Here is a 23,457-nt window from a genome sequence, read left to right on the forward strand (position 1 = left end):
TCTCTGCAGAAATTGGTTAATTAGATGGGAGGTCAGGGAGGGTCTGATGTTTCAGGCAGGCACTATTTGTTTGTGTCCAGCATTGGCACTGAAAGTGCATGACAAGTAGAAAAGATGTATGTGCTGGCTGGAGGCTGGCAACCTGTCCAGATTCCAGAAAGGTCTTTGGAGAGTATTTTACATCCCTTGGTTACCCTCTATGGTCTGCACTGAGATCCTTCAAGTGTCCTTGGCTGTATGGTTCTTCTGGGAATGCTTATTACATCACAGGAAGCTGGTGCTGGACCATCATTCCATAATACAAGACAGCTAAGAATATTTATTACCAAGGATCTAGTGGCTTATCATCCCATGATAAACACCAGGGTGAGGGAAACTAAATATAGCTCTGGATTTATTGGAGGAAGTTTCCATAGGACATTCTCTTCATGGAGCCCTTGCAACATAAACCGACAGGCATGAGAATCTGTTTAACGTGATACTCCCTTTGCTGATTGTCTATATACATATACATAAATGTCTCTCTCTATATATATCTTATATTCTCTCTCTATACACACGCGTGTGTGTGTGTGTGTGTGTGTGTGTCTGTTAACAGATATTTAAGGCTAAGGCTCTGGGTTAGCAGTTCCTGGAGAGAAGTGGAGGTGGGCACGTTCCAAGAATTAAAACCAGCAAGATTGTAAAGAGACAGTGAGGTGGATGGAATGGCGGCTAAGAGTAAGAGAGCCAGCCAGCATCAAAGTACTGGCCAAGACTGTCAGCCTGGACAAATCTCATAACCCTTGTTGACACCCAATGTCTTCTCTGTGAAGCAAAGAGATAAGATGGTGGATTCTGATATGGCTTCATGGATCTCAGATCTCTGGTCCTGGGGCTCTTGAAGAAGAAGAAAGAGGTTCCCATACTGCTAGAATGTAAGGGTGCCCCTTGTCATCTTTTCATTCAGAAACTGTCAGAAAAGACTACTGTATGTCACATATTTTTAAAAATCACAACCAGAGTTGGGTGCTGGTGGCTCACATCTGTAATGCTAGCTATTCAGAAGGCTGAGATCTGAGGATCATGGTGTAAAGGTGTCTGGGCAAGAAAGTCCATGAGACTCTTACTTCCAATTAACCCATAAAGAGCCAGAAGTAAAGCTGTGATTCACATGGTAGAACACTAGCCTTGAACACAAAAGTCTAGGGACAGTACCTAGCCCTGAGTTCAAGCCCTAGTCCCAGCACACACACGAAAAAATCACAATCGAAAGACATACAAATTAGCCAGGCACTGGTGGCTCATGCCTGTACTCCTAAATACTTAGGAGGATAAGATCTGAAGATTGTGGCTTGAAGCCAGCCCCAGAGTAAAAGTCCATAAGATTATTATCTCCAGTTAAACACCAGAAAACAAGAAGTAGTACTGTGGCTACTTGGTTGGTTCAAAGTGGTCAATAGCCTTGAACAAAAAAAGCTGAGGGACAGTGCCCAGGCCCTGAGTTTAAGCCCTATGACTGACAAAAAAGAGAAAAGGCATGTACATTTTATATGGTGTTTTGTTTTTTGGAATATGGTATTGTCAGGAAAAGCAGTAATTGCATAATTGCATGACTGTGTTCTTTTTTTTTTTTTTTTTTTTTTTGGTATTTTCTGAGATTTATTAGTTTTCCATCAGGTAATCTTATAGCTTCAAGATCTTCCCCTCAAAATTAAGACCCCACCACCCTCCTCCCCCCAAAGTTTAGAACTGGATCACTTGGCCCTTTCTCTTCTTATCTCCTCCCAGTTCAAAATGCTTGCATCTCTTAATGGCCAGCATCCTCTTGGATCTGCAGTTAGGCTCAACACATTCAAGCCTCAGCACAATCTTCTTGGTGGTTTTAGCCTTCTTTCGGAATATTGGCTTGGTCTGCCCACCCTAGCCGCTTTGCTTCCAATCGTAGCGCCTCTTCCCTTGGGCATACAGAGAATCTTTGCCCTTCTTGTACTGGGTCACTTTGTGAGGCTGATGCTTGCCACATTTCTTACAGAAAGTCCTTCTGGTTTTGGGTACGTTGACCATCTTTGTAGTAGAGCTGTCGGGAGACTCGGAGACCACAACACGCGCCTCACGCAGCTCCATGACTGTGTTCTTAAGACATACAAATACTGTATTTTTCTGTTTAAGGAAATTGAAGTTCTTGATTGTTCATTGATTACCACATAATCATGTTTCTGTCTTGGATGAGTTATGGAACTTTCCTACCATACAGTGACATGGAAATCATTATAAAGTCTTAGTACTATGAGTACTTTCATGTGCTGCTAGTTGTGTAAAAGTGCAGCATAATTATGTGTTGGCAGGAACTTGATGAGGTACTGGTACCTCACATCTGTACTCTTAGCTACTCTTCCTCTTAGGAAGCTGAGATCTGTGGATACTTATTTGAAGCTAGACTGAGTAGATAATTTTGAGAAACTTTTGTCTCCAACTAGCCAGCAAAATGCTCTATGTGGAGGTATTGCTCAAGTGGTTGAATGCTAGCCTTCAGTGAATAAAAGCGAAGAAAGAGAGTGAGACCGTGAGTTCAAGCTCTAGTACCAGTACAAAAAGAACAAAAAAAGAAGACAGAAAGAAAGAATTGCTATTAAGAATTCACTATAATTCCTTTAAAAATTTGGAGGTACTGGTGTTTGAACACAGAGTCTCAAAGTTTCTAGGCAGAAGGTCCACTATTAAGCCACATTTCCACCAATATATTATACTTTTACTCATTAGTTCAGCATGTTCTCTTTGTGTAAAATGTTTACTGTTATTGAGTATGCCACCTTACATCAGCAATAGCTTCCTACATCTGTTTACTTTTTATTTTAACTTCTGTTTAATTTAGTATCATGTTGTTCCATTTATTATAACCAATGAGTAATAGAGTCTGCCATAGACATACATGTGTTATACACTACATACACACAGCATATAACCTAGGTATATAGTAGGTTTGTGTTTAACAGGATAAAATCCTGAGTCTTCAGTATTTGAATATACATCAAACCAATTTAACTAAAGAATGATTTCTAAAAAATTATTTCAAAAACTCCCTAAATTTCAGTAAGGTTATGTTGGTTTCTTTTGTTTTTCGTACAGAAAGAAAATTTGTAAGTGGCTTACTATATGCTTAAAATTAGAGATCTAATGTAATGAATTTCAAAATTGGAATCAAGTATAACCAAAAGTTTTACTATATTCTTGTAATGATATTCTGAAAAATAAAAAAATCTCTTCTATGCAATTCAGTAACTTTAAAAGGATAATTTGGTTTTATAACTGGTAAGCTTGATGTGGAGAGATTATGAGATTAGGTTACTGAAATAAAAAGCTAACTAAATTCCATGGTGGAACAACAGGAAGTAATACATTTATTACTAATTTATTTATTATTTATTACTGATTTATTTGGCTTTTTGTCTCTCCCCTGCACTCTGACTTGCGTCATATAACTAAACTATAAACTATAATTAACCTAGTCTGATACCACCAAGTGCCCTTCAGCTTGCCAGTGTGGTGGCTCAGCTAGTTTGTAAGCATATGCCTGTGTAAACTTTATCCTAGAAATTCTATGTGTAGTTACAGCCCCAGGATATGAAATAAATTCATAAAGACAAGCAATTAACAAATGCCAAAAGATGGTCAGGTCATGCCTGCAAGGTTGGAATGGCCTGATCAATATCTATGGGATGGACATGAGACAAGGAAATCCGCCTTCATAACTATTAATTTCTGTCATTTTCAATATACTGTCCAAAGTCAAGAGAACATGAAAAGGGCCTGTTCTGTGAGCACTATAAGGGAAGACAATTTTGATATAAGATACTACCAGTGGAAAATTTTAAAAAATTGTTTTCTTTTGAGAACCAATAAGTAAGGAGTCTAGCTGCAACATTCAGAAGAAAATAAAAAATAAGAGGAGTATTCTTTAGCTGTTAAAATGTTTCAAAAATTAAGATGAGAAAAGAAGTCTCAAATAACAGCAGCAGAGAAACAAAAATCCAAAAATTAACCTCAACAATGGAGAGCATCTGCGAAGGAAATTACATGAATGCAAAAGAATATTTGATTTCATGAAAATGTATGTCCTGTTTCTGTAGGGAAAGATGAAACATTGTAAACAAGAGGATCCCTTTATAGTATCCTCAAGGATGAGATGATTACAATACAAGCCATGCCCTGTTAGATTGAGGCAAAAGGATTCTAATACTTTCCTTTGTGAATGGATAAAAATCAGAAAGAATGGGAAATTAAAATTAAGGGACATCTGCCTGGCTAGTTTAAAATATAACATTAAAATGATAAAAATGCTAGGTGCCCGTAGCTCATGTCTGTAATCCTAGCTACTCAGAATGCTGAGATCTGAGGATCATGGTTCAAAGCCAGCTCAGGTAGAAACTCCATGTGACTCTTATTTCCAATTGACCACCAGAAAATCAGAAGTGGTGCTATGGCTCCAGTGGTAGAGTTGAACCTCGGGCTGAAGAGCTGAGGGACAGTGCCCAGGCCCAGAGTTCAAGCCCTATGACTAACAAAAAAAAAAAAAGAAAGAAAGAAAAGAAAATATAAACATGCATCTCAATGGAATGGAAGAAATAAGCTTATCATAATCTGTTTCTTCATTTATATATGTGTGTACACTTACATATATATTTACATTTATGTCCAAATCACACATTTAACATGGAAAAAAACAGAATTTTTAATTGTAAAGGTGATGTAAAGAGGGTTTACAGATACATAAGTAAGGTAATGAGTACAGTTCTTTTTGAACAATGTTGAGCTCCCTCAGTTTCTCCATTTTTTCCCCTTCTGATCCCCTCCCCCACAATTTGTAAAGTTCATTTCCAACATAGTGTCTATGAGTATCATTGCTAAATTAGTTCACTCTTTGTCCCACTGTTTCTAAAAAACAGATTTTTAAATAAGTATAATATGAAAGAAAGAAGCTATATATCTCCTTTTTATCATATAATACTATGTCGAAAAATGAACTTTACAACTTTGGTGGGGAGGTAAGGAGGGATGGGAAGGGATGGGAAGGGGAAACAAAGGAGGAGGCAGCAATGCTTGATAAGAAATGTACTCATTACCTTGCTCATGTAATTGTAACCCCTCTGTACAGTATTTTCACAATGAAAAATCTTATTAATAATAATTAAAAAAATAAATGACTTCAAAATGATTACTGAATATAAATATAAAACCAAAAATATAGAGCTTCCAAGCAAAAAAGACAAAAATATGAAGGAAAAGAATTAAAGAACGTCCCAGTGATTTCAATATACACAAAAAGAAAAAAGTTATTGTTAATATTTTCAATGAGAATAAAATTTTAAAACTGATAGGCACACAAAAAAAGTGGGAAACTTATGTAACCTTTGTGGATAATGATTATCATTACTAATGTATCAGCCAGGATTCCCTCAGGTAACAGAATCAGTGAGATATATATTAAAGGAGTTTTATTGGAAGATAAATCAAGCCATGCACTGGTGGCTCATCAAGCCATGCACTAGTGGCTCATGCATGTAATCCTACCTACTCAGGAGGCTGAGATCTGAGGATAATGGGTCAAACCAGCTGGAGAAGAACATTTTTGATACTCTTATCTTTAATTAACCAGAAAAAAGGCAAAGCTGACTCAAGTGCTAAGCACAAGCCTTGTATAGAAAAGCCAAACAAGAGTGTGAGACTCATGTTCAAGCTGCAGTACCAACACACACACACACACACACACACACACACACACACACACACACACACACACATGCAGAGGATATTAACTTACACAATTGTACACTGAGAAGTCCCACCTCAGGTATCTTCAGCTGGAGACTTAGAAATGCAAATGGTATAGTTTGAAGACCTGGGAGCCATAGAGCCAATGGTGTAGATGCAAGTCCAGCTCTGAAGGTCTGAGAAGCAGGAGCATTATGGGCAGGACTTGGATGCTGTGGGACAAGTGCTCGGGCAAAAGCCAACTGCACTTTTCATCTTTTTCATCCATTTTGTGCTAGTCAGGCCCTCAGTGGGTGAGTGATGCTCACCCACAAAGTGGCAGGGGGAGCAGATATTCTGTATTCATCTAGAAATTCAAATGCTAATCTCTTCTAGAAACACCCTATAGACACACCATGAAATAATGCTGTGTCTTATATCTCTGCATCTTAAGGCTCAGACAAGTCAACAGAATTAATTACTCTACCTCACATGTAAAGAGCTCTTACAAATTAGTTTTTAAAAGAATATGTATTAGCCAGGTGCTGGTGGCTCATGCCTGTAATCCTTGCTACTCAGGAGGCTGAGATCTGATGATCACAGTTCAAAACTAGCCCAGGCAAGAAAGTCCATGAGATTCTTATCTCCAATTAACCACCAGAACATTGAAAGTAGCGCTGTGGCTCAAGTGGTTTAGCACTAGCCTTGAGCTAAAGATCTGAGGAACAGCACCCAGGCCCAGAGTTCAAGCCCCACAGCCGACAAAAAAAGTATATGTATTATAATATAATATATATAAATTACGTACTATATGTATACCATATAAAGCTATATATAGAGTATATATATATATATATGTATATATATATATATAACATGTTCAGTAGCAAAAATGGGACAGAACAATGCTTGAAAAGAAATGCACTCATTACCTTGTCCATGTAATTGTAACCTCTCTGAATGGTATTTTCATAATAAAAAAAATGGGACAGAAATATACAGTTACCAGAAAAGTAAAGCCAGGGTTCAACAAACAATATTTTAAACAAATGTTATAATATTTAAAACATACATTTTATTATATATTTATCTTATAAATTTTTACTTTTTGTATGTTTTATTTTCTATATTATTTATTAGAATAAATATATAATATATAAATATTATAAATATGTGATATAACATATAAGTACTTATTTTATAATACATAATTATATGTATATAAAACAAATTAGACATGATATTTGCCTCTCATATTTGATGGAGTTTGAAAAGAATGCTAGGTAATACATAGAGTTTTAGTGTCTGGGAAACATTATACACTGAGGGGAAATTCACAAATTGCCACAATATTTTAGAAAGACATATTGGTAATATTCTAAAAGAAAACTTTTACTATCATGAATAATTCCCCACCCAAGAAATTCACTTAAGAAATTATTTTGAAAATGTAATTGAACAAATGAATCTAAACAAGACTCCTTAGTGCTTGTTAGAATAGCAGAGTCTGAATATCCATATAATTGAATAACATGAAACCATCAAAAATGGACCTTGACATGTATACTTATGAAATGCATACTTATTCACAAAGAAATGATTACTAAATGGAAAAAATCAAACTGGTATGTATGAGTCTATTGTTTAAAAAAAGGAAAGATAAAAGCCAAAATCACTCTCTTTAATGGTAACAATTGGATTTTTAAAAGTGTTTGTTCACTTATATTTTCTAAGCATAGGAACTGAAGTAAGAAGGAAAAGGTGAAGGTGGAAATAAAACACATCTTTAAAAGAAGGAAGAGACAAAGAAGGCTAGATGAAGTGTGGTTCAGGGAGCTGAACAGGAGTTTCCGTCCCTGTAGGCAGTGGAGGTGCCTTCATCTCTTGCAGATGGCTTGGTCCCCTTGGGGATGGTGTGTCTTGCAGTTCCCTCTGTTCTTAAATTCAGCTCATTCTGTCAGTGGAGATCAAAGGAAGGCAAGAACAATCTCAACAACATTCTTGCAAAAATTAAAGATGAAAGAAGGCTGTAGAAAAGAATTGATAGAGCAAAAAAGAGCAAAACCTGTATGTGTTCAGAAAAGACTTTTGATAAAAGCCCCTTTTAGAAGTCATGTCATGTGATGAAATTGACAGTACTTGGAACAAAATGCCAGCACTTCCCTAAGAAAGTGTATGAGCATTTGAATTTTTTTTGATAAACATGTATTAAAAAGAAAAGTTGAATGGTGTGCTGGGTTGGCAAAAGTGTGAGGACACTATTTTCTGTGGAACAACAAACTGTTGTAATTTCATTCAGGAGAATGTGGAAATCCTCATTAAAATTTAAAATTCATACTACCTTTAACAAGGCAATTTCTCTCTGAGATATTTATTCTATAGATATAAATCATGTCTGTGCAGCCTGACACTTACACAAAGTTATTCACTATACAATAATGGTATCACTAAACAGACTAGGTGTTCATTAGAGGACTAGTTAAATTATGGTTGGGCCAAAAAAATGAAGTAGCCCCTTGCATATAAATGTGGAATATTTGTAAAGAAACATTCTTAAGTGGATACTGGTGGCTCATACCTATAATTCTAGCTAATTAAGAGGCTGAGATCTGAAGATTAAGGTTTGAAGCTAGCCCATGCAGAAGAGTCCACAAGAGTCTTATCTCCATTGACCAGCAAAATGCTAGAAGTAGAGATCTGTCTCAAGTAGTAGGCTTGATCAAAAAAGTCACATGAAAGTGAACCAAAAATCCTGAATTAAAGACCCAGTACTAGCACCAAAAAATAAGACTGAAACTTTATGAAATGGAAAAAGGAAAATTGCACCAACGTGTTATTCAATTGCTGCTACTTGTGCAAAAAATGGAGATAGAAAGTTAGACTTTATACATGCCGTGGTGGCTGCATGGTTTAGCTCCAGAAGAAACACGTTAGCCATTGGTAATATGGTTGTTGTGGGGACAGAAATAGAAGTGGAACAAAACAGATGACTTCCATTGTAACATGATTTTGTAAACCAAGACATGTTTTGTATTTTCAAAATAAAAACAAGTCCTTATCTCCTTCCTGATTGAACCAGAGTATGTTAAGAACAATTGGAAATCCAACATGTCAGGCAGCTGGCTCTTCTGGGACCTGCTTCTTATGACTCCCATCTATCTTGTCCCCTTCAGTCTATTCTGATTGCAACAGCCACTGTATTTGAAATTTCCTTCTCTATTCCTAAGGGGATATTATTTCAGTAATTATGAAAATTCTCCTTGATTCCTTAGTTTGTTTTAAAAGAAACTTAACAATACAGATGTTTTATGAGATGTTTATGAGGATGCACCCTCAACATAAACAAAATAGCTAACACAAACAACTGAATGGAGGAAAGATGCATTTTGATTCCCAGTCTCAGAGGTTTGAGTCCATTGTGCTGGTGGCTCATACCTTTAATCCTACCTGTACTTACTCAGAGGCTGAGATCTGAGGATTGCAGTGTGAAATTATCCCAGCAAGCAAAGTCCCTAAGACTCTTTTCCAGTTAACCACACACACACACACACACACACACACACACACACACACACACACACACAGCCAGAAGCTAAGGGACTCAGGTACTGAGTTCAAGCTCCAATACAAGCACACACACAAAAAAAACTTCTTAACATAAAATTAATTTTATAAGACATATCAGCTGCTATCCTTCAGGATCTGCAATCAGGTATTTTACTACTTGCATATCAATTTTTTTGCCTCTGTATTGGATATATGTACCCTTTCCTTTCTGGTCCGTACTCTCTAAACCATACCATGCGAGTACTTAAATAGCGGAGTTATACTGTATTAACTGTAAGTCATCTAGAGATGGTTTCAACTATAGGGTAGGGTGTGCATAGGTTACATGCAAGTACTACACCATTTTTATATTAGGTACCTGAATATCCAAAGATTTAGGAATCCATTGTCAGGGGTTCTTGGAACCAATTTCTTGTGGGTACCCAAGAAGGACTGTGGATTGATTTTGCACAGTGTTATGAATGTGAGGGTGTATGTGTGTGTGTGTGTGTGTGTGTGTGTAACAATGAAGTGTCTATATAAGCATATATCAGTCCAGTGCCAGAACTACCAGAGAAAACACCTAAATTCAAGGTCCTGTTCTGCTATCACTCACTCACTTTTCCTCAAACCTCCTTTTCCACTGTATTTTAAGAATGAATGTATGAAATTGAGGCCCCTGGTAGAATATAGGATATAAACTGTAGTATAAATAGGATTCCTTATTAAATATCTAAGTTCTAAACAGAAAGTTATACTCTTTATTCATGTCGAAAACAGCCCCTGGATTGGGCCAGATGTTTCCACAGAGCAGTGGAAGCCCTGTGGAGAGAAAAAAGTGTGGGTTGCAGTGAGGTTAAAAGGATGGAGATTTTCCCCACCCATATTTCCAACCAGTCCAGGAAAGTCAAGGTTGCATTTATTTCTCTCATCAGTGCTTCTGTAAATACAGATGAAGCACATTTTATTTGCAAGGTTGCCTAGAGCTGACTGCACGGACATCCACTCATGTTCGTCTCTTTGTCCAGCTAAGGATTGGAGGTGTATAGGTTAGAAACAGGCCAAAAACCAGAGCTAGTTGATTATGTCTTAGAAGCTCTTATAGAAATTGAAATTTCCACCCACATAAGGTCAGAAGCAAAGCAAAAGAGAAAACCTAAACAATGCCATTTTCTATAAATTTTTCAGATCCCTGCTCACATCACTGAACCTCTTCAATCCCTTTAAACTCTTTCCCAGGGATCTAGCATATGAGAAGAGAATATAAAAATGTATCTTTTTTGGGTAATATTTGATTATCAGCCACAGGGTTCCATGCCTCATTCCATGCCTGCTCTGAACTAGCTGTCAAGTAAATTATTAAAAATTAGAAGTGATTAAAAATGTCAGTAATGATCAAACTATAATTCTAAATCGATTTCCTTTTCTTAATCTTTGACCTTCATGTAGTTCTGCTTTTCTGATGCCTCCTGTTTTGTATTATTATTCTCCCATCCATACTCCTATTTCATTCAAGTTTACAATCAGAACTCATTGTTTAGTTTCTCTAGTGAGTATCACTTTTCCTTCATTTCTAGCACAAATTCTCTTAGCCACTGAACTGTTCACTTACAGTAGTAAGCTTATGTTCTGTGTATTTTAAGATAGTAGATTTTATTCTTTAAAAATGATTTACAAGCCAGAAGCCAGTGGCTCATGTCTATAATTCTAGCTGCTTGAGAGTCTGAGATATGATGATTGCTATGAAGCAAGCCAGGTAAGAAAGTGCCTGAGACTCATGTGCAAGTACTTGCCTTGAGCAAAAAGAAAAACCTCAGAGAAAGCTCCCAGACCCCGAGTTCAAGCCCCAGTACTGACACAGGAAAAAAGAAAAACAAACAGTAGAAATTCAGTCAGAGCCAAATATAGGTAGCCATTAATAAGAAACTAGAAAAGAAGATTAAGTGGGTGAAGGATTCACTTGGATAACTTGAGGACAGTGTGTAGACCAGTAGGACATGCATGTTATATTGCATAGCATCAGCATCTTACCAATAGATCCCCTGTATATCTGTGAGATCTGGCGACGTGATAACATTATTTTCAGCCTCTTATTGGTTTAAAATCAGCGTCTGCTTGAGAAATTTGCAATGCAACCCAAGAAACACTTAGGGTTGCCAAGCAACAATATGACTGCTGTCAACTGAAACGAGCTTAGCATTAATCTTATATCTCTTCAAATGATAGAAGATATTGAATTTAAATATTTTCCTTTCTCCATACTCTGCTGAATAACATAAACACTTTGTCAAGAACACACTGTGCTGTTTGTACAAGAACAACGTTTCATACACAACCCCGAGTTTTGCTTTCTTTGCCAAAGCACATGCAGTCTTGTAAGCGACCAGATGCAACATGTGGATACCTGCTCCTGGGTTTGCAAGTGATAACTAATCATTCCCTATCACAAGTTCTGAAGTGACTCAGTAAAACAAAGCCACTAAATAGCAAGCATTCCTTAATGATGAATAAGCCAAAATTCCTTCTGGTTAAACTTAGAAAATAAAAACAATAGCTTACTCATACTTCCTGCACTGAACAGATGTAAATGAGAAAGCTTTTTGTTTGATGCATCTGGGTATTAAAGACCATAATGCACAGAAACAAAATAAGGAAGAAACATTCAAAAATGGAAATGAATCAAATGTGTCTTAATTTATTTCCTGTTGTTGATAACATAGTATCACCCATTTGGTAGACTATAAAAAAAATGATTAATTTTGGTTCTCAGTTCTGGATCACAGTCAAGGAGCTGCATCTGGTGATGACTTTCTTGCTGACAGAGCCCTGCTACAGTGAAAGAAATCACAGGACAGAGACATACACCACATTTGATAGATCTAATCAAACTGACTTCTCTCTGGTTGCAAGATAATCCATTAGCCCTGTAATTCTAGCTACTCAGGAGGTTGAGATCTGAGGATTATGATTCAAAGCAGCATGGCCAAGAAAGACTATATGACCCTTCTTTCCACCAAAAAGTTAGAAGTGGAGCTATTACTCAAGTAGTTGAGTTCCAGCCATGTGCTACACACACATACCACACACACACACACACACACACACACACACACACATACACACACACACACACACACACACACACACACACTAAAGGTACCCATGAATTCACTAATCACAGGAAGAGATGAATTCATTCTCAGGAGCAGAGCTTTAATCAGCCTCTTGAAGGTCCACCCCCGCCCCCCCAGTCTCAACCATAAATGGGAATAAAATTTGAATGTGAGTTTCTAACCATAGCACACAGGACTAGCTGAGGTAGACCTATTAAACAAGGGAGATTCCTTTTGAAGCAAGACCACACTGCCTTCATTGTATTTTAGTGATTCTATCCAGAATTCCAGTGAAGAATACAATTAAGCATAGAAATTATTTTTTACTGGTTAAATTTGTTTCCATCTTTATTTGACACACAATAGATGAACTTTTGGAGGCAATGCATGATATTACATAATACCTGGAATGACCACTTTGCCTTGGCTCTCCTGTGCTATAAGTCCATCAGGCTGATCCATCCCATACTTGGTTTTCTCAGTTCCTTGCCTGCAATCCCAGCAAACTCCAATCCCCACCAACACTTCACACCTATGCCATTTCCTATGTCTTGTCCATCTTTGAAGTCTTAGTTCTCTATGTTAATCTGTGGCTTTACTGTCTAGCTTCTCCTCTTACCCCATTTTCTACAGGCTATGTCAGATGACCCCTGTTCCTAGATTTCCTGCTTGACTTCTCCGTACTCTTCTTTCGTACCAATCTTTACTTCTTTCTTGCCTGTTTCTGTCCAAAAGCTAAAATGCTTTCTCTTCTAGGGCTCTGGAGCCTATTTCTTCTCATAACCTGCAGATGCTTCTCCATGTTGAATGGCCTGGGCTTTTTGCCTTTCTGCTTAGGAGCTGAGAGACCTTGGGATGTCAGCTTGACTATTTGTGTACAAGCCTTTCATCAGAAAATTAGTTAATGCTTCCTATGTCACAGAGTGAGGATTAAAGAAATCGGATACACATTGTCCAAAGAGAAGTGTACTCATTACCTGACTTATGTAACTGTAACCCTTCTGTAATTACCTTTGCAATAATTTTTTAAATAATAAAAGGATTAATTTTTTGTCAGTTATGAGGCTTGAATTCAGGGCCTGGATACTTTCTCTGAGCTTTTTGCTCAAGGCTAGTACTCTACCATTTTGTGCCACTTGCAGTTTTTCTTGTGGTTAATTCAAGATAAATGTCTCATGGACTTTCCTGCCCAAGCAGGCTTCAAACCACGATCCTCAGATCTCAGCCTCCTGAGTAGGAAACAGACATGAGCCACCAGCACCCAGCAACAAATTAATTTTTTAAGAAAAGAAATCACATACAAGATGGAGAATTATGGAAGGGGTAAGATTGATCAAGATGCATTGTACTTAGATTGTTACATTGAATTGAATTCTCTTTATACAACTACTTAAAGATAATTTAAAAAATTATTGTGACTAAGTGATTACATAAATTTCACAAATTTCATAGTGTGTGAGATAGTGATACTTAAAGTCACAAGCACATTCAAGCATTCATGAGACAAGTTGCCATTATTATGGTCTATAAACTTTGTGAATTCTATGAGCTTTGACAATACAACTACTTCTTCCACATGTGATGAGTTGTACATTTCTTTCCTTTTACTTAGTGTCAACTCTTCCCTCTATCCCTCTCATTCCCTCCCTCCCATCACTGCCCTTGAGTTGCTTAGTTTGTTTTCATCAATGTCCAGTGCAGCTGATGGGTCCTGCTGTTGTATGTTTTCCCCTGTTTCCCTCTGTTTCTGTGTCCTCTTCCTAGTTTCCCTTAGATGAGTGCATATATACCATAGATGTGGTCAGCAGCATGGGGTCCATTTAGTAATGATACGACAAGATGAGTGGAGGTCCTTTGTTTCTCAAGTCTTGTTTACTTTGTCATATCCCCTTACAGTTTGGATTTAACATCCACATATCAGGGAGACCATGTGCTGTTTGTCTCTTTGCTCTTGGCTTACCTCACTCAAAAAGATTTTTTCAAGTCCCATCCATTTCCCTGCGAATGCCATCATTTTGTCCTTTCTAATGGCTGCATAATATTCCATTATATATAGGTACCGTAATTTTTGGATCCATTCATCTGTAGTGGGTCATAAGGGTTGTTTCCATATCTTGGCTATTGTGAACAGTGCTGCAATGAACATGGAGGTGCATGTGTCCTTGTATCCTGGTTCCTGTTGTTCAGGATAGATGCCTAGAAGTGGTATGGCTGGTTCATAGGGGAGGTCTATATTTAGCTTTCTGAGGAACCTCCAGTAGTTGTATTAATGTACATTCCCACTAGCAATACAATATGGTTCTTCTTTCTCTGCATCCCCTCCAGCATTTATCGTTGGCTGATTTTAGGATGTGGGCCATTCTGACTAGGGTAAGGTGGTATCTCAGGGTTGTTTTTTTGTTGTTGTTGTTTTTTGTTTTTTTTGGGGGGGGGTCTGGTCGTGGGGCCTGAACTCTGGGCCTGGGCATTGTCCCTCAGCTCTTCAGCTCAAGGCTAGCGCTCTACCACTTGAGCCACAGCGCCACTTCCAGCTTTTTTCTTTTTGCTTATGTAGTGCTGATGAATCGAACCCAGGGCCTCATGCATGCAAGGCAAGCACTCTACCACTGAGCCACCTTCCCAGCCCTCAGGGTTGTTTTTATTTGCATTTCCTTTACAGCCAGGGATGGTGAACATTTCCTCCTGTGTTTCTTTGCCATTTTAATCTCTTCTTCTGAGAAGTCTCTCTTTAGTTCCGTCACCCAGTTAGTAATTGGTTTGTTAGGTTTGAGAGGGATTAGTTTCTTGAGTTCCCTGTATATACTGGATATTAGGCCCTTGTCTGATATATTGCTGGTAAATATTTTTTTCCCAATTAGTTGGTTGTCTTTCTAGTTTGGTTGCTATGTCTTTAGCTGCACAGAAACTTTTTATTTTAGTCCCATTTATCAAGTCTCTCTCCAATTTGTTGTGACCCTGGGACTCTGTTCAGGAAGTTCCTGCCTGGGACTCTGTTCAGGAAGTTCCTGCCTGTGTCTATAAGTTCAAGTGTCTCTCCTACTCTGTCCTGCAGTAGTTTCAGAGTTTCAGGTTTGATGTTAAGGTCTTTAATCCATTTTGAGTTGATGTTAATGCATGGTGACAGGCTGGGGTCCACTTTTAGTTTTCTGCATGTGGCCATCCACTTTTCCCAGCACCAGTAGTTGAAGAGGCTAGGCTTCTTCCACTGTATATCTTTGGCTCCTTTGTCATGTATCAGCTGACTATAAGCATGTGGTTTTATTTCTGGATCTTTTAATCTATTCCACTGGTCTTCGGGTCTGTTTTTGTGCCAGTGCCATGCTGTTTTTGTTATTATGGCTCTATAGTAGAGTTTGAAGTCCGGCATCGAGATCCCTCCTGTGTTGTCTTTTTTGCCTAGAATTGTTTTGGCTATTCTAGGTCTTTTGTTGTTCCATATGAATTTTGGACTATTTTCTCTATTTCAGTAATGAACATCATTGGGATTTTAATGGGAATTGCATTGAATTTGTATGTTAATTTTGGCAGTATGGCCATTTTCACTATCTTGTCTGCCTATCCATTTCCTGTTGTCCTCTATGATTTCTTTAAGTTTTTATAGTTTTCATTAAATAGGTCCTTTACATTTTTGGTTAGGTTAATTCCTAAATATTTTTTGAAGTTATTGTGAAGGTTGTTTCCTTGATTTCCCTTTCTGCTTGTACGTTATTGGTGTACAGAAAGGCGACTGATTTTTGTGGGTTGGTTTTGTATCCTGCTACTTTGCCAAAGTGGTTTGTAAGTTCTAAGAGTTTAAGGGTGGAGTTTTTGGGATCATTGAGGTATAAAATCATGCCATCTGCAAAAAGGTATAGTTTAACTTCTTCCTTCCCTATGAGGATCCTTTTAATGTCTTTTTCTTGCCTTATTGCTCTGGCTAAGAATTCCAGAACTGTACTGAAGAGGAGTGGTGGACTGGGCATCCTTGCTTTGTTCCTGATTTTAGGAAAATTGGTTATAGTTTTCCCCATTAAGGATAATATTGGTGGGTCGTATATAGCTTTTATTGTTTTAAGGAATCTTCCTTCTATTCCTGTTTTCTCCAGAGCTTTTAACATGAATGAATGTTGTATTTTATCAAAAGCCTTTTCTGTGTCAATGGAAATAATCATGTGGTTCTTGACCTTGGATCTGTTGATGTGATGGATTACCTTTATTGATTTACGTATGTTAAACCATCCCTGCATCTCTGGGATGAAGCCTACTTGGTTGTAATATGTTATTTTTTGATATGTTAATGATTCTGTTGGCTAAAATTTTATGTAGGAGCTTTGCATCTGTGTTCATCAAGGAGATAGGTTTGTAGTTCTCTTTTTTGTTGGGTCTTTGCCTGTTTTGGAGAATGACTGTAATATTGGCTTCATAGAATGAGTTTGGGATAGCTCCCTCTATTTCTCAGAAGAGCTTGAGGAGTATGGGTATTAGTTGCTCTTTAAAGGTCTTATAGAATTCTGTAGTGAATCCATCTGGTCCTGGGCTTTTCCTTGTTGGAAAACTTCTGATTGCTTCCTCTATCTCATTGTAAAATATTGGCTTATTTAATTGATTTATTTCTTCTTGGTTCAGTTTGGGCAATTTGTATTTCTCTAAAAATTCATCCATTTCTGCTAAGTTTTCCTTCCTTAGTGAGTATAGATTCTGGAAATAATTCTTTATAATTCTTTGGATGTCTTGGGTATTCATTGTAATTTTTCCCATGGCATCCCTGATCTTATTGATTTGAGTTTTCTCTCTACTTCTTAAAGTTAATCTTGCCAAAGGTCCATCAGTTTTATTGATTTTTCCAAAAAAGCAGCTTTTGTTTTATGAATTTTATTTATAATTTTCTTCGTCTCTATCTCATCAATTTCAGCTCTTATTTTGGTTATGACTAGGAGCTTCAGTATCAATTTTTCTAGCAGTTTTAGTTACAACATGAGATTATTTACTTGGTCTGTCTCAATTTTCTTGATATGTGCACTGAGAGCAATAAATTTTCCCCTCAGGACTGCTTTTGCCAGGTCCCACAGGTTTCTTTGTGATATGTAGTCATTTTCATTGAATTGTAGGAACTTTTTTATTCTTTAATTTCTTCTGTTACCCAGGTGTTGTTCAGAAGTATGCTGTTCAATTTCCATGTATTTGAGTAATTTTTTTTCTTTTTTTAAAATACATTTTTATTGTGAAAATACTGTACAGAGGGGTTACAATTACATGAGCAAGGTAATGAGTACATTTCTTTTTTTGGGGGGGTCTGGTTGTGGGGCCTAAACTCTGGGCCTGGGCACTGTCCCTCAGCTCTTCAGCTCAAAGCTAATGCTCTACCACTTGAGCCACAGTGCCACTTTCGGCTTTTTTCTTTTGCTTATGAGGAATCAAACCCAGGGCCTCAGGCATGCAAGGCAAGTGCTCTACCACTGAGCCACCTTCCCAGCCCATGAGTACATTTCTTGTCAAGCATTGTTGCCTCCTCCTTTGTTTTTCCCCTACCTTCCCTTCCCTCCCATCTTCACAACTACACTCCCTGGTCTCTCCACCTCCCAACTATCCCCCCTCCTCTGCCTAAATTGTAAAGTGCACAGAGATGCACGGCCAGCAAGGGGTGGGGGAAGGGTCTTCGTGCTTTTCTGTTCTGGAATTTTTCCTTTTCTTTTTTTTATACCTCCTGTTTTTCTCTGGGTGTTCTGGGTGTTCAGCTCTTGTTGGTCTCTTGGGGAAACTGGCCATTGGAACTTGAACTCTATTTAGTTGGAGAGAGCTGTGGTATTTCCTTACTGTCCCATTGCCATCTTGGTCCCCTTCTCAAGGATAATTTTTTTAAAAATACAATAAAAGAAATCATGTACGTGAAAGACACTACACAGTGTCTGAATGTGGTCAGTAATTTGCCCGTGTACAAAATTGTGATTGCCAGAATCACCACCATCACTTTCTGCCTCCACTGCTGTTTTGAGTGCCCAGTCTACCTGGCTCCTGGGATGGCCCTTTTTGTCTGCTTCCTCAGGCTCCACTGACTCCGGTAATCAGGCTGCTCCCACATCATGACTTCACTGGCTCATCATCCTTTATGTCTTCTTCTTAGTAACACTCCCTCTGGGGAGCCTTACCTGCTTTCAATACCCTTATGTAACTGACCAAATGTCTAGTACTCACTGGACTTCTTCACTGGGCTTGCCAGCCTAATGTGTCAACCCAACAAGAGGACCTAGTTATGCAATCATTCACTAGTCACAGCTGCAGAACCTGCTATTCCATTCCACACTGATGTAGGCTGGGAAGCCCAGTTATTCAAACATTAATTGAAAATATGTCACCTGGATTTCAACCAGTTATTTGCCTAGGTTAGATTACCTAGGTTTTCATACAAACACTAAATTAGATGTTGCTGTGGGAGTTTTGGTAGATGTGATGAGCATCTTCCATCTACTGACTTTAAGGAGCTTCGCTTGGTACCTGTGGCTTATGTCTGTAATCCTACCTACCCAGGATGCACAGATCTGAAGATTGCATTAAAAAGCCAGCCATGAAACCCAAGATAAGTATTCAAATGTTTTTTTTTGTTTTTTTTTCCTTTCATGCAATTGTTTCTATCATATTTTATAAGATGATTTCTTTGTTGCTTTGTATGTCCCTTGGTATAATTTGTGGAGGGGAAGGGGAAAAAAACAAATCATTTAACTAGAGATACAGGTGGACCCATTGCAACAATGAGATATACAAGTCATTATGTCAAAAAATGAACTTAACAACTTTGGTGGGGGGTGAGGGGACGATCGGGTGGGGGGAGGGGAGGAGTATGGGAAGGGATGGGAAAGGGAAACAATGAGGAAGCAACAATGCTCGATAAGAAATGTACTCATTATCTTGCCCATATAATTGTAACCCCTCTGTACTGTATTCTCACCATAAAGAAAGAAAAAAAAGCCAGCCCAGCCAGGCAAGTCTATGAGACTTATCTCCAATTAAAAAACAAAACAAACAACAACAACAAAACTTTGAAAAAGAAAAAAACAAAGCAGCCAGAAGTAGAGCTGTGGTTCAAATGGTAGAGTACTAGTCTTGAGCAAGAAAAGTTCAGGGACAGCCCCCAGGCCTGAGTTCAAGCTCTAGGACCAGCACTAAAGGGGGAAAAAAAAGGAAAGGAGTTTATTGTTTAGAATCTGGATGGGCTATATCCAATCATTGCAAAGACCCAAAGAACACAAAAGAAGCTTCCCAGAAGAAATTCTGCTCCTGCCCCGAGTTTCCACCCTCAGTTTATGCTGTAGATTTTAGACTTGCGAGGACCCACAACTGGGTAAAAGCCTTGCTTGAAATCAGTCTGTGTGTGTGTGTGTGTGTGTGTGAGAGTGTGTGTGTGTGTGTGTGTGTGTGTGTGTGTGTGTGTGTGCGCGCGCGCGCGCATGCGCGCACCATTTCTTGCTCTCCTGGTTCAGCATCTCTGGAGAAGTCTGCCTGACAACCTCCCAGCACCCAGAGTGGGTGGGGGCTACTTTTGCTCTGAATTCTACACCACTCTGACAGCTTTGTGCAGGTAGTAACTGTGTTTCTGCCCTTCCCATGGCTCAGTTTATATTGAATGAAAGCAATCTAGGTAAAGCCAATCAAAAGTGTAACATCACATTCTTGGGCATGCTAAGAATGAGTCCCTCATGAAATTAGCTCCTAATGGGCAAGCTGTTCCCTATCACCCTGATAGGCAGAAGGAACCCTCAATGTCAGTGTCTCTCTTTCTCCTGGCTTCCTGTTTGGGCCATGAAAAGCCATGACTCTTGCCATACTTTCTGCTTTGCCCACTGGCCTCAGTGATGGAATCAGTCATTTATAGATTAACCATCCCCCCAAATGCTCCCAAATCTAAACCTTTCTGAGTGCCAACAAGATGCCACCAATGGAAAATTCCACATCTGACCTTGTGTGACCAACTGCAACAAAACTATAGGTGCACTGAAGATATTATATAAAAGTGGTCTTCAAGTATGTCTATAAGATTAATAGAAAATGTGATGTCTGTGTTTAGGTACTGTCCCAGTGTGCCTCATTATGTATATGAATGTATTCCCTTATCTACAAAACCTCTGAAATTTGAAATTCTTCTGCTCTCAAGCATTTCAGACACAGGATGCTACCTGTGTTTGAGGTTATGAATTATCATTTCACTTTTGTGTAATCCATTTTGGGACAGCTCTTTGGTTTTCTTATCCATGAATCATTTGGGTGAGAATGGTTTATAAGCAGCTGTTAAGAGCTGGATGATTTTTCTTCCAACCTCATCCTTCAGTGGGATTTTTCTTTCTATAATAGAATTCGTTGAGAGGCCTGGAAAGAGGTTTGTTTTGAAACCTAGACAGAGGCCAGATATGCTCATGGAGATGTCGGTGTATATTAGTCATGTGTGTTTACTCTGAAATCCAGATTTCTTTCTGCACTGGATGACACTTTTATTTTCCATTTGAGACTCACTTTGCACTGATCATTGTTTCTACTGTTTCGTAGCTGATCAAGCTGTCTAGCACAAATCCAAAGTTTGACCTCTGCTTTTCTGACACTGCCAAGGTGCCACCACGGCTCAGAACAATCTTTAAATAATGGCACCAGTGATAAAGATCCTATTTCTGAGCTGACACTGTGGGGTCCTCCCGACAATCAGGACTGCTTGGATCCCTGTGCACATGACATAATATATTTTGTCAAAGTTGAAACACGTTGAAGATATGAGCTCAGGCAGCTCCTTGAATTGTTTGGATCCAGAGACACTTATGAGAGCTAAAAATAGCCTCACAAGGAGAGAAATGTATCGGGACATTTCTCCTTGTTAGAAAGCCCTCTATTCATTCTGTTTCCAGCCCCTTGGAAACCAGCTTTGCTGGATCCAGTCCTGGGAGTGGAGTTTGCTGAAGCATGCTCAACTTCTTCAGGTCAGTGGCCTGTGACTTCAGAGGATTTCATTCGGTCCTTGTGTTCCCCTGAACAGGAAGAGGAGGGAAGACTCAGTGCCACAAAGGGTATAAGCGACCAGACCTTGGAGAGAGAGGTATAGCTCATGGGGCTGTCTTGATTACTGGACTGAGTAAACAGGTGGTGAGGAGTTGGGCTGTAGCTAAGATAGAATGTCTCCCAGAAGTATTCTCACTGGAATGTGATTTTTATTACATTAAGCATGTGCAAGTTGCCAAGGAATAGATACCGTGATTTTCATCATTTACATTTTTAATAATAGGATGACTTATTCCAAAGGCACACAAATTCTGGAAGATAGTTGGGATACTAAGTAAAATCCCCCCCCCCCCCCCGATCCTGGCCACAGTTTAGGCTGGCTGTGATCTTGTAAAATGTTTGCAGTTCTAGATAGAGTAGTTGTGAATCCCAGCTCAGTAGTTTCTCCATATGCAAATTGGGAATACAATTCCATTTTTCCTGCCACAGACAGTGTGTTAAAGAATAATGTCTTAGCCAGTTAACAGTGACTCACACCTGAAATCCTATCTACTCAGGAGGCTGAGATCTGAGGATCAAGGTTCAAAGTCAGTCTGGGCAGAAAAGTTCAAGAGACTCTTATTTCCAATTAACCAGCAAAACCCTGGAAGTGGAGGTGTGGCTCATTTGGGACAGTGCCAGCTTTTAGTGAAAAAAGCTAAAGGAGACCACCAAGGCATTGAATTCGAGCCCTCATACCAGCATTAAGAAAAAGAGTTATGTCTTTTTCAAATGTTTATTGAATATGTTCTATGTTGCACAAGAAAGACACCATTCTTACTTTTTCAAGAGTTCCAGCCTGGTAGGGAGGGCAACAAGGAAACTCACACATAGATAATATAACAGTGGAGGTATGTACAGAATGAATGAGTAGATTGGAAAGGTTGCTGCATATGCTTAGGACATCAGGGAAGGAGGCAAATTTGAAAAATCAGTAGAGGTTGTAGGATGGGATGGGCAGAGAGAACAGTAGTGTTTGGATCAGGAAACAGAGGCCTGGGCATGTTGAATAGCAAAATGGGGTCTAAATCCAAGGAATCAATTGCTATACAGGGCAGGCAGGCTAAGTCAATAGATGGGTACAGTGGGAACCTTGAAATAAGACTCAGCAAAGAGTGGGTCAGATTTATGAATGAAAGAAAAGATGACAGATGGCATGGAAGTAAATTCAAGGGATGTAAAGCTAGAGAAGGGAAGAGCAGTACAAAAAGCCCAGTGACAGGTGATAAGCTAAAGTGCTAGGATGAAGAAATGCTGGGTATGAGAGAGCATTAGGCTTGTCTCACTCCTCATGGAGTAGCAGGTGATGTAGGGATAGAAGGAGATTATCATTACTTAAAAAGTACATTTCAATAAAGTGATTTTAAAATATTGTAATATCTGAACCAGATACTGGTGGCTCATATCTGTAATCCTAGGTACTTAGGAGGCTGGTCTCTGAGGATTACAGTTCAAAGCCACCCTGGGAAGGAAAGTCTATGAGACTCTTATTTCCAATTAGTTACCAAAAAAAGCCAGAAGTGGAGCTGTGGCTCAAGTAGTAGAACACTAGCCTTTATCAGAAAAGCTCAGAGACACCTCCTTCCTGGTTGTGAGTTGAAGCTAAAGACTTTCTCTCTGTCCCTCCCTCCCTCCCTCCCTCCCTCCCTCCCTCCCTCCCTCTCTCTCTTTCTCTCTCTCTCTCTCTCACACACACACACCACACATGAATATATCTCAATAAAAAGGAAAAAATTGAGCTGTTAAAATGTTCAAGAGCAACCATGATGAAAAATGTAATCATCTTGCTGTGGTTTGGATTTGAAACTTCCCCCAAAGCCCACATGGAAAGGGATTATGGAGTGTCATTTTTGGAAGGTGGTAGAATCATTAAGTGGCAGGGCTTACCAGGATGTTTTAGGTCATTGGGGGTGTACACTTCATGGGATCTATGAGCCACCAGTCTCTCTTTTGCTTTCAGGGGATTGTGAGATAAATTGTTTGTTCTGCTACACTGCAGTCATGATATATTTTACCATCACAGATGCAAGAAATGTGGCCAATTATAGACAGAAATTCCAAATACAGGAGCCTC

General features: G+C 38.8%; 1 protein-coding gene and 1 pseudogene across 3 annotated transcripts in view; one reads left to right on the forward strand and one right to left on the reverse strand.

Annotated features, from left to right (window-relative positions):
- The window catches only part of Mtus2 (microtubule associated scaffold protein 2), a 386,941-nt gene that overhangs the window by 78,274 nt on the left and 285,210 nt on the right, over window positions 1-23,457 (forward strand). The window lies entirely within an intron of this gene.
- On the reverse strand, window positions 1,629-22,441 carry LOC122112615 (annotated as a pseudogene).

This window comes from Dipodomys spectabilis, unplaced genomic scaffold (genome assembly GCF_019054845.1).
Source record: "Dipodomys spectabilis isolate Male_0828 unplaced genomic scaffold, ASM1905484v1 ptg000095l, whole genome shotgun sequence".
In the NCBI taxonomy this organism is placed as follows: Eukaryota; Metazoa; Chordata; class Mammalia; order Rodentia; family Heteromyidae; genus Dipodomys; species Dipodomys spectabilis.